The following is an 11,756-nucleotide window of genomic DNA, read 5'->3' on the forward strand; positions in this document are numbered from 1 at the left end:
CCATGCCTGACCTAGAACACTGCCACCACCTCTGACTTGGCCCCTCATGCAACTTTCTCTCTTCCCACCTCTCCTCCAACTAATGGCCAGAATGACATTGTTAGGTTTTTGTTTTTCTTTTTTTCTTTTTTAGCTGTAGACAAACACAATACCTTTATTTTGTTTATTTAGTTTTATGTGATGCTGGGGATCGAACCCAGGGCCTCACACATGCTAGGCAAGTGCTCTACCACTGAGCTACAGCCCCAGCCCCCCAGAATGACATTGTGAGCATGTCACTTCCCTCCTTCAAATTCATTAACTGCTTCCCTTTGTGCTGAGGACAAAACCAAACTCCTTACTAGGGTCTGTGAGGTCCTACAATATCTGGTCCATCCAACCCCATCTCCCACCCTTCTCTTCTTTATTGAATGTGATTACAATGCTGGGAGGTTTTATTATTGTTGTTGTTGTTTGTTTGTTTTTGTTTTTTAGTACTTTCAAACGCACCAAGCTGTCACCAAGCTGTCATGTGCCTCCCAGGCTTTGAAGATGCTGCTCCCTCTAACTTGATTGTTTCTGCTCCCATCTCCACAGACCTGGTTACTTCTTGTTCTGCGAAGGTCAATTTGAATGTTCCCTAGTCAGCAACACTCTCTCTGGCCACTCCATCCCAAGTCTCCACTTATACCAAAACAGACTTGGAAACTTCAGTCAATAAGGTACTTTGAAAAATCAGAAATAGATTCAAGTGTGCAGGGAACTGTATATACTGTACAGATGAGATCTCAAATCACTTGGAAAAAGAAAGAGTAGCAGGGGGCTGGGGCTGGGGCTCAGTGGTAGAGCGCTCACATCGCACATGCGGGGCCCTGGGTTCTATCCTCATCACCACATAAAAATAAATAAATAAAATAAAGGTATTGTGTCCAACTACAACTAAAAATAATATTAAAAAGAAAGAAAGATTAGTATATATAGGGTGCCAGCACAGCTGCTTAGCACCTATTGAAAGGATGTAAATTCTGAGTTCTTATCTCACTCCTTATGCACACCAGATGAATCAAATAGACAAACTTAAAAAATAAATCTTAAAATATGGATTAGGGGCTACTTTAACAAATCAATGGAACTGGAGAAGGGGGTCATGTGAACTCCCAATTTATAGCCAGTTGGTTCAAAGTACAGGCCACCACCTGGGCCTTGGGATTGGCATCTGAAGTGGTGGTAGGGGAACCGTCTGTGTTACTGAGCCCTTAATTCTGGCGTCCACTACAGAATTGATTGATGTGGAGGAAACAGCCCACATATATTTTAGTGACATTTTAGAGAATATAAGGAGGGGGGAAAAGGTTTTTTTTCCCCACAATGACCAGAACCATATGACCAGAACCATAATGACCAGAACCATGTGTCTCTTCAGAATCTTGTCACCCAGTATACTGTAGTTGCTGGATACAGCCATGTTGACAAGTGAGGAGCAGTAAGGAGCAGAGGTTCAGAGCATGGATTTGGAGCTCTACTGCATGGGTTAACTGTGACCCTGGGCAAGATACTAAGCTGTGCTTCCACTTTCTTACCTGCAAAATAGGAGTTAGAACACTGCTTACCTCTTAGGACTCTCATGAAGATAAGTTTAGTTAGTATTCACAAAGCATTTAGAAAACCTCCTGACATAGAGGAGGGCCATAGAAATGAGGTTGCATGAAGAAATTCTGAGGGAAATGAAGATGGCTTGGAGACTGGTGGAAGGTTTGCCATCTTCAACTCTCTGGAGGAAGAACAGAAGTGCAAAACTATAGAAAGGAGGTTCCCCTCATTATGAAGAATTGGAAATGGCTTGAGCTGCCCCCAGGTGACCAAGCATTCCCAGTTTGTCTGAGAATGTTTAAAAATGAAAATCTTACCCTAGGAAACTGCATGGTCCTAGGTGAATATTCCCATCTGTGACAAATGGTTGGTCACTCTAGCTGTCCCCCAATAAGTTCTTGTTCATTGAAGCTTTGAGTGCCTCTCTCTGATGGGGTTGAGGACAGAAGCCAAAGAGCCAGGGTTTGGGGCTGTTAGAGAACTATTCCAGCACACACAAGGAACCCGGTATAGAACTTTAATTCAGATTCAAAAAGCCCATTTTAGCCAGGCATGGTGGCAAGTGCCTGTAATCCCAGTGGCTTGGGAGGCTGTGGCAAGAAGATGGAAAATTCAAAGCCAGCCTCAGCAGCTTATCGAGGCCCTGATGGAGACCCTGTGAAGCCAGAATTAGACAGGCAGTCAGTATGGATAGGTAAATCGAATCAGGTCAGATCAAGGAGGCCAATTTTGAGTGAGTCTGGCAAGTTGGAAACTGTCCCCAGAGGGATTCCTTAGAGCCCTTTCTCCACCCTTATCAAGAACATCCCCCTGCTCCAACCTGTTGCCAAAGTAACCAGTCCCAGGAATTTCCCTTCCCCACAGGGTTGTTAATGTGTCCTTGGCTACTCCATCCTGCCCTTCCCCCTTCAGCCCACCTGTTTCCCATCTTTTGGCCACACCACCCAGCATTCCCGGGCCTAGTCACATACACAGGAGGGAGAAAGATAAGGGGAAGAGGGTAGGAGAACAAAGGAAGCCTAGGACACACAGAAAGGGCAGAACACCTCACTTCATGGGATCCAGGATACTATGGCCCTCTCCCTCCTGGGAGAAGTCTATGTTACCCCTTTTTAATAACCTCTGCTTTATATGCTTGCCTAATGTTTTCTCTAATGTTTAAACTTCAACATTTGAGGGAGCAGAATTGGTCACCTGTCTCTAAATAAAATGCAAAAAAGAGGGCTGGAGATATAGCTTAGTTGGTAGAATGTGTGCCTCGCAGGCACAAGACCCTGGGTTTAATAGGGGGAAAAAAAAAGAAGAAGAAATGCAAAAATGGGCTGAGGATGTGGCTCAATAGTTAAGTGCCCTGGGTTCAATCTCTGGTGCAAAAACAAACAAAAAACATTTTAATGGAAATAGCTTGGATTCATAACAACAACAACAACAAAAGTTACTCGTTATGGTTATTGGTAAAAACAATTAATTAATTAATTAATTTAAAAAATTTAAAAATTTAAAAAAGAATAAAAAAAAGTTACTTGTTAGCTGCAACTTACTAGCTATATGATCTTGGATGATTCAATTAACTTCCTGAGCTTCAGTTCCTTGATCTATAAAGAAGTAATAATCATTCCCAGCAAAAGAAACAATCAATGAGGTGAACAGAGAGCCTACAGAATGGGAGCAAATTTTTACAACACGCACATCTGATAGAGCACTAATCTCTAGGATATATAAAGAACCGCCCCCCCCCCAAAAAAAAACACCTTAATACCAAAAAAACAAACAACCCAATTAATAAATGGGCTAAGAAGCTGAACAGACACTTCTCAAAAGTTTGAGTTCAACAAATAAATGAAAAATATTCAACATCTCTAGTAATTAGAGAAATGCAAGTCAAAACTAAGATTTCATCTCACTCCAGTCAGAATGGCAGTTATTAAGAATACAAGCAAGGGCTGGGGATATAGCTCAGTTGGTGGAGTGCTTGCTTGCCTTGCATGTATAAGGCCCTGGGTTCAATCCCCAGCACCACAAAAAAAAAAAAAAAAAAAAGAATACAAGCAACAATAAGTGTTGGTGACGATGTGGAGGAAAAGACACACATTTGTTGGTGGGACTGCAAATTGGTTCAAATAATCTGGAAAGTAGGATAGAGATTCCTTAGAAAACTTGGAATGGAACCACCATTTGACCCAGCTATCCCATTCCTCAGATTATACCCAAAGGACTTAAAAACAGCATACTACAGTAACACAGCCACATCAATGTTTATAGAAGGACAATTCATAATAGCTAAACTGTGGAACCAACCTAGATGCCCTTCAGTAGATGAATGGATAAAGAAACTGTGGTATATGGGGCTGGGGTTATGGCTCACTGGTAGAGCTTGCCTAGCATGTGCAAGGCCCTGGGTTCAATTCTAAGCACCACATAAAATAAATAAATAAAATAAAGGTATTGTGTCCAACTACAACTAAAAAAATAAAACATTAAAAAAAATATTGAAAAGACCAAGCCATGAATTGGCTTGTATTTAAAAAAAAAAAAAAAAAGGAAGAAAGAAAGAAACTGTGGTATATATACACAATGGAATTTTACTCAGCAATAAAAGAGAATAAAATTATGGCATTTGCAGGTAAATGGATGGAGTTGGAGAATATCATGCTAAGTGAAGTAAGCCAATCCCAAAATGCCAAAGGCCAAATGTTTTCCCTGATAAGTGGATGCTGATCCATAATGGGGGTGAGTCGGAGAGCATGGGAGGAATGAAGGAATTTTGGATAGGGCAAAGGGAAGGAGGGGAAGGGAGGGGGCAGGGGGGTAAGAAAGATGGTGGAATGAGATGGACATCATTACCCTAGGTACATGTATGAAGACACGAATGGTATGACTATTTTGTGTACAACGAGAGAAATGAAAAATTATTCTCCATTTGTGAATATGAATTGAAACGAATTCTGCTGTAATATATGACAAATTAGAACAAATTAATTAATTAATTAGTTAATTTTAAAAAAGAAGTAATAATCACCCCCAACTTGTAGGATTGAGGTATGGATTAAACAGAATGTGTATAAGTGATTTGCACAGTGCCTAGCACAGCTTAAATGCTCAAGAAATTATAGCTTTTCTTTCTAAGGTCTGACTCTAGGCTTCTCTAATCACAAGTTCTCAAAATGTGGTCTCTGGACCAGCAGAAACAGCATCATCTGGGAACTCAGCAGAAATGCAAATTATCCACTGCACTTCATGCCTACCAAATCAGACACTGGGGCCTAGAAATCTGAGTTTTAACTTATTCTCTAGGTGACGCCTATTACAATAAAGTTTGAAAAAGTTTGTTCTAAAGAACAGTCCTATCTAGGAAACAGAAAAGGAAAAGAAAAATCTCTCCAAAACTTGAAAAGCTCTTTCTTTATCTTATCATAAAATAGTTATTTTAAAATGCTATTAACATTGGAAAACAATTTTCTCAAACAAAAGGAATGAAAATAAAAATAGTGTTGAAATTTTGATCCCAAGACTTCATTAAAAAAAGAAAAAGAAAAAAAAAAAAAAAAGCCTTTGTAAGCAGGTCTCTTGTGTGGGAGCAGCCTGTCCTCCAGGGTACATGTCAGTATGACCTGGCCTTGACACCTCCTCAGTCAAAACACACTGATAAGTTGGCTAAGTTTAGGTACCTGTTTAAACCATTAATTTGACCAAACTATAAACACAGTCAAGTTGATTTTCCACACTAATTGAAGGGGCAAGCAGATAGGATAGTTGGGAAAGAAATTTCTTAAATTGTTATACTTCTTTAGGCATAAAATCACTCCAGGGGTAAGTTAAAAAAATTCTCACTGGAGAGCATGTTAACTTTCTTGGCCCCAGGAAGTCCCAGGATGCAGGGGCATGTTTATAACATACATAAATGGAGACAAAGAATCAGGAAAAACTATTTTTAAATAGGTCTAAAGTCATTTTATAAACATTGGTCTTTTAATACATAAAGTCTAGGCTAATTCAGTCAAAATAACTCATCTTTCCTTAAATTTAAAATACTATTACAACTTTTAGAAATGCATGTGAAGAGCAATCTTCTCTTTTTGAGGTCCTGAAAATATCTTCAAATTATTTCTTTAAACATTTAAGTAGAAAGCTTCATCTATACGATGTAATAACATGCAAATTCCATGAGTACATTTGTCTTTGGAAATAAAAGTCCTTTTCTATGCTTTCAATTATAGTTTTTATAAAGCAATTAAAAATCTTCATCTACTGAACACTGTCTAGGCTGTCTAGGGTCCTCACACTAGAAGAGGGGCGTATTCAGAAAGTATCTCTTCCAGAAGGTCAGAGTCAGAGGGAAAGAAAGACAGACAGACAGGCACACACAGTGTATTTTAAAGAGAAAGGGGTAAATATGCTGTGATAAATACTAATCTTCCAAATTAAATATAGTTTGGAATGCCAAACTATTTTTGGAGACAATAAGAAATTCTTGTCAGTTCTTATCTGTGGGGACAAGAAGAAAGTGAGAAAGAAATGAATTTGAGAGTCTGTGTCCCACTTGAAGTGAGAAAACCCCAAGGGATATGGTGGCAGCATCCAAACCAGACACAGATAAGCACTGATCTAACACACTCAACACTTAATTTTATTTATTTATTTAGGTACCTGTAATTGAACCCAGAGGTGTTACCCACTGAGCCACATAACCAGCCCTTTATATATATATATTTTACTTTGCGATAGTGTCTCGCTAAATTGCTGAGGCTGGCCTGGAGCTTGCAATCCTCCTGCCTCAGCCTCCTGAGTTGCTAGTATTACCAGCATGCACCAACCCCCTTTCACTCCCCACCCACTTCATCTTATTTTTAAACCAATCCTAGGAGACAGATAGGACTACCCTTCTCCCACCCTGGTCACACCACACCATCCATAGTTGGTGCTGTGTTTACTGCATAGGGTTGTTTTAAAGATTCAATGAGTTTGGGCATGTAAAATCTGACGCAAACATTCACTACCTGTTAGTTACTATTATGTAATTACTACCAAAAAATATAAAAATCAACCAAAGAGGTTAGGCCACCAGACTAGGCATGCCAAGAATGTCACATTTTGGGATAATTTCTATACTAATCTCATGCCTTGGAGACTCCCAAACAGGTAAATGTCCAACATGGAACCTACCTGAGATACAGACCTATGCAATCTTTAACTGGAATACCCAGGAGCCAGACTGGCATCTCTTTTGGTGGTATGAGAAATAGAAGTCCAGTGGTCCATTTCCAGAATATAGCCTCCATTGGATCCAACTGTAGCTATTTTAATTACAGCCCTTCCCTTTGTCCACCCCCAGTTTTAAAACTAGCCATTCCCATAGATTGTAACCCCAAACTCCTCCAATCAGAGTGAAGGGCATGTAAGCACAAGGCCTGCCTGCCCAGCTGCTTGCTAGCCAGGTTCTGGTAGCTCACTCTTCTGGCAGGGGTAAAAGTTTGCCTTGCCCACCCAGTTTCAAGATTTTTTATTTTTCTTTTCTATCTTTCTTTCTTTCTTTTTTTTCTTTTTCTTTTTCTTTTTTCTTTTTCTTTTTTCTTTTTCTTTTTTTTTTTTTTTTTTTTTTTGCATCACTGCAGTATTTGTAACAGTGGGGTTGTTTCTAGCTTCCCCTTTCACTTAGGGTGTGGTCTTTTAAGGGTTCCAGGATAGGCCCAAAGTCTAATTCTGTCTCCATGTGGGAGTTAAAACACAAGTCACTAGAATATGGACAACCTTTGGCTCTCACCCACCACTATCTGGTTAGCCTTAGCAAAGCCCTCACTGCCTGTTAATCAAATTATTAGATGACTTCACTATGAATTTACTAGGATGTCCCAGAGACAGTGTGAACAACACATCTAAAACTCAACTAATGATCCATCATTGCCCAAATGTGCTCCTCCACTAGTCTTTTCTACCATAGGAAATGGCATATATTTAACCAGTTGTTTATGCCAGAGATTTTTAAAGTTTTTCTCAACACTACTTTTTCAGTTACCCCTATATTGATACCTTGGCAAGTCCTTGTGATTACTGATTGATCAATCAATGGATAGACGGAGATACAGCTTAAACCCATTCATTTCTTTCTACCTCCATTTCTTTAAACCTATACCTAGCTATTTATTCTGTCACTGTGCTGCAACAGTGGTTTCCCAAGTGATCTGCTTGCATCCTCTCACTTTGTAATCCATTTTCTACCCCATTGTCAGAATAATCTTTTAGAACCACAAAATCAATTCTCTCTCATGCTCTCATTGACATAAACACATCACTTAAATCTCTTCAGTCACATAGTATCTAAGATAAAACCTTATGTCAAGTTCAAAGGCGGCCTTAGCCGTTCAGCAAGGTTCTAAGCAACTTAGTGAGATCCTGTCTCAAAATTAAAAAATCAGTCCATGCCTGTAATCCCAGAGGCTCGGGAGCCTGAGTCAGGAGGATCTAGAGTTCAAAGGCAGCCTCGTCAATAGCAAGATGCTAAGCAACTCAGTGAGACCCTGTCTCTAAATAAAATACAAAATAGGGCTGGGGATGTGGCTCAGTGGTTGCCCCTGAGTTCAATCCCCAGTACCACCCTCTCCCCCCAAAAAAAGTTTATAAGCAAGTTCAGGCTTTAAAATACACACACACACACACACACACACACACACACACACACACGTGGGAAGCCATTCTCACACATGATTGGGCACCTCCCTGACTGGGTGTGAGGCATTCCGGCTAAACTGTGTCAGAACTAATCCCCACCCTTTCTAGGTTCGAGAGCCCAACCGTGTGGGGGTGTGACTGGCCACTGACCCTGAGGCCAATCACTGACCTGACCTTGGAATGCTGTCCCCCTCGACCTTCATTGGATGGAATTTTCCCCTGAATTTCTTGTTCCCCAATAAAAGGCCATTCTCTGGTGTTCTCTCTCTCTCTCTCTCTCTCTCCTGCAAGTCTCTTGTATAAACCTGGCTATCCCACTGGTTGGCTCCAGGCAGGAGCCAGAGGGGGAGCTGTCTCAGACCTGGTCAAAGAAAAAGGTAAATTGAGTTTATGTGTGTTTATTTTGATCTCACTAGTTAACTTCTATGCTTAGAACCTCTAGTATGAAGCTAGTGTGCTAGTCACTCAGCAGACAGACAGACACACACACACACACACACACACACACACAAACACACACTCCAAGCACCCAGATTACAGTCTTATAATTAGTTGGATTATGCTAGGAAAAAGGCAGTTTTCTTATATACTTGCCTGCACCCCCAAATTATTTCATATCTTCTGACTTTTGCATTTTCAAAGTCAGCAATTAAATTGTTTTACTTTAAAGAGTCAGTAACATATGGGAAATACTGACTATTTCACTCACTTTGGATACAATAAATAGTGAATTACTGGTCTTTTAAGGCTTATTTCAGAGCACCAAGTATTTGTGTTTCCTAACTATGGAGCGTGATATCTACATTTAATTTACATTGGAAGCAGTACAAATTGTCCATTTTGCTTTATGGATAAAGCCCGGCATGGTCAGAGTATTTCTTGTTTTCAATTTCTTTTTTTTTTTTATATTTATTTATTTATTAGTTATTGGCGGACACAACATCTTTGTTTGTATGTGGTGCTGGAGGATCGAACCCGGGCCGCACGCATTCCAGGAGGGCGCGCTACCGCTTGAGCCACATCCCCAGCCCCTTGTTTTCAATTTCTTCTCATGATATTCTCCTCTAGTTTTTATTTATTTATTTTCAAATTAATTCATTTTTTTTTTTAGTACTGGGGATTGAATACTGGGGATTGAATAATAGTGACACTCTATTACTGAGCTACATCCCCAGCCCTTTTTAAAATATTAGTTTTGAGACAAATTGCCCAGACTGACCTTGAACGGGCAGTCCTCCTGCTTCAACCTGAGTAGCTGGGATTGCAGGCATGTGCCACTCCAACCTCTTCCCTCACTTTTTCTGTTCTAGCCACGTGGGTTTTCAAGATCAGAAATGTCTTCACCAGAGTGCTGTCTTCTCTGACTGACTAAAATATATTCCCCTGTATCCTTTACCTAACAAAATCTTGCTAATTTTCCCTTTTGCAACTTAAATGTCCCTTCTTCCAAATCCCAATCTAAATTGAGCTCCTCTACTATTCAATCATATTGTTCTGCATTGTAAGTTAAGATGCCTTTGGTTTTCAGAAGCTGAAAGACCAAACATATCAGTAGGGTCTTTAATACCAGCAATGTTTTGGGGGCACAGAGAATAACAATCACTACTATGTTTTTGGTTTTGTTTTTAATTTACCATCTTGACCATTTTTTAAAAATATCTTTATTTTTATGTGGTGCTGAGAATTGAACCCAGTGCCTCACGCATGCCAGGTGAGAGCGCAACCACTTGAGCCACATCCCCAGCCCCACTACTATGTTTTTAATGCTCACTTTATAAACCTTAAAAATGTATTAAACATATTTCTAGAAATACTGTTCTGGGGCTAGGGTTGTGGCTCAGCAGTAGAGCGTTCGCCTAGCACGTGCGAGGCCCCGGGTTCGATCCTCAGCAACACACACACACACACACACACACAAAATAAAATAAAGAAATACTGTTCTTTGTTATCCAACACAGTATTCACTAACCACATGGGGCTGTTGAGTGCTTGAAATATGACTCATCCAATTGAGAATTGAGTTTAAATTTTTTAATTTTTAATTGAAATTGTAGAAAAACTAATGTATGTAGATCTTTCTTCAACTGTAAATTTTAGCAAATTTAAATATAGACCTAATTAAGAGTAAGCAAATGAATTGAGTATTATTAAATTGCCAATTTAATAATAAGAACACAGTTTTGATAAAAAGGAAAAAGGTTTATTGCTTTGCTAGTTATAGAGAAGCACAGGGGAATCCAGTCCCAGAGACTGTGGTTCTGCCCAAAAATGAGAACAGAGGGCTTTTAAGGAAGCCCTTTCTCAAAAGCTGCACTCCAGGTGTGTTTTGACAGAGGTCCAGTCCCTGATGGTGTATTGAAATTCATTTGTTAATTTGTGAGATAGCCACTTCTTAGGTCTTCTGGTGACATCTCTTTCCTATGGTGGGTGTGCACTCAAAGATAAGATAACTTGGTCCAGGATGGGAAAAGGTTAGTGACAGGGAGAGGGAGAAGAGGAAAAGAAAAACATGTCCCTTTTTAAAATAAGCAGCAAGGGCTGTTTTCTAAAGGTGAAGTAAACCAGTATTATGTATATACTGGAAAAAATGTAAATTATCTCAAATTTTATAGTGTTTATCATTTGCAATGATAATATCTTTGATACATTGGGTTAAATAAAATATACTACTAAAATTTTTTTCATCTGCTTTTCACTCTTGTGATGTGGCCACTAGAAAATTTTAAATTACCCATTATTAGCATTGTATTTGTATTGGACAACATTACCCACACACATTAAAATAGTTACACAACCAATAAATCAAAACATAAATTTAACAAGGTTTCCACTTAAGAGTTTTAAGCTGGGAGAAAAAAACAAAATCAGATAGATATTTTTAAATCCTAGTGGGTAACACGGTTGAAGCTCGATTGGAGCTCAGGGCCAGAAAAGATAAAGTATTGGGTACAAAAGAATTTATGTGTAATATGAATTGAAATGCATTCTGCTGTCATATATAATAAATCAGAAAAAATTTTAAAATTTAAAAAAAAAGAATGCGACTGTAGTAATCCAGATGAGTAATGATAGTGGTTTAGATGGTGAAGAGATGGTGAAGAGAAGGGCATGCGTCTGAGAAAAAGTTGGGAAGTAAAACTCATACTCTCAATGAGATTCTTCTCCGATTTAGTAAAAACACTGATTATAAACGAATTTAATCAAATGCTATACTTTAATCAAAATATTGATTACAGATTTAAGAAAGTTCTTCCACAATTTTATTAAAATCACAAATCTAATAGATCCTCTATACTTCAAAAAACTATTAAAAAGGATTACATGTTTTATCCCGTGATTACAGAATTCATTGCAACCTATTTAAACTGGTCACCATGATAACAGCGGTATGACTCGCACGCAGCAGCTGTCGGACGATGAACTAATGATTGGGTGAGATGAATGACTGAATGGAATCGTGCTCAACAATCTAGAGAAAAAAACAAGGCTGGCCAGGCCCCGCCTCCAGAGGACACGTCAGC

The sequence above is a fragment of the Spermophilus citellus genome (genome assembly GCF_964194105.1).
Source record: "Spermophilus citellus genome assembly, chromosome: 2".
NCBI lineage: Eukaryota > Metazoa > Chordata > Mammalia > Rodentia > Sciuridae > Spermophilus > Spermophilus citellus.